General features: G+C 36.9%; 1 protein-coding gene across 1 annotated transcript in view; it reads right to left on the bottom strand.

The window, feature by feature from the left end:
• Positions 1–853, bottom strand: part of pcxb (pyruvate carboxylase b) — a 238,018-nt gene that overhangs the window by 211,567 nt on the left and 25,598 nt on the right. The gene's annotated exons all lie outside the window — the stretch shown is intronic.

Raw genomic sequence — 853 nt, 5'->3', positions numbered from 1 at the left:
GGGACATGCTGGTCACTTGCTAATCATGCTAGAAACATGCTAGCAACATGCTAGTCACTTGCTAATCTAGCTTGAAACATGCTAGCAACATGCTAGTAACTTGCTAATCATGATAGCAACATGCTAGTCACTTGCTAATCATGCTAGAAACATGCTAGCGACATGGTAGTAATTTGCTAATCATGCTTACAACATGTTAGCAAAATGCTAATAATGCTAGAAACATGTTAGGAACATGCTATTACCATGCCAATCATGGTAGAAACATGCTAGCAACATGCTAGTGACTTGCTAATCATGCTAGCAACATGCTATTAAAATGCTAATAATGCTAGAAACATGTTAACAACATGCTAGTAACATGCTAATCATGCTAGTAACTTGCTAATCATGCTTACAACATGCTAGCAACATGTTAATCATGCTAGTAACTTGCTAATCATGCTTACAACATGCTAGCAACATGCTAATCATGCTAGTAACTTGCTAATCATGCTTACAACATGCTAGCAACATGCTAATCATGCTAGTAACTTGCTAATCATGCTTACAACATGCTAGCAACATGCTAATAATGCTAGAAACAAGCTAGCAACATGCCAATCATGCTAGAAACATGATAACTACATGCTAATGGCTTGCTAATCATGCTAACAACATGTTATTAACATGCTAATCAGGCTAGAAAAACGCTAGCAACATGCTAATAACTTGCTAATCATGCTAGAAACATACTAGCAATATGCTAGTAACTTGTTAATCATGCTAGAATCATGCTAGCAACATGCTATTAACATGTTTACGATGCTAACGAAATGCTAGCGACATGCTAGTCACTTGCTAATCATGCTAG

This window comes from Sinocyclocheilus rhinocerous, unplaced genomic scaffold, assembly GCF_001515625.1.
Source record: "Sinocyclocheilus rhinocerous isolate Xijiao unplaced genomic scaffold, SAMN03320098_v1.1 scaffold1382, whole genome shotgun sequence".
Taxonomy (NCBI): domain Eukaryota; kingdom Metazoa; phylum Chordata; class Actinopteri; order Cypriniformes; family Cyprinidae; genus Sinocyclocheilus; species Sinocyclocheilus rhinocerous.
This window is presented reverse-complemented; position numbering and strand designations above follow the sequence as displayed.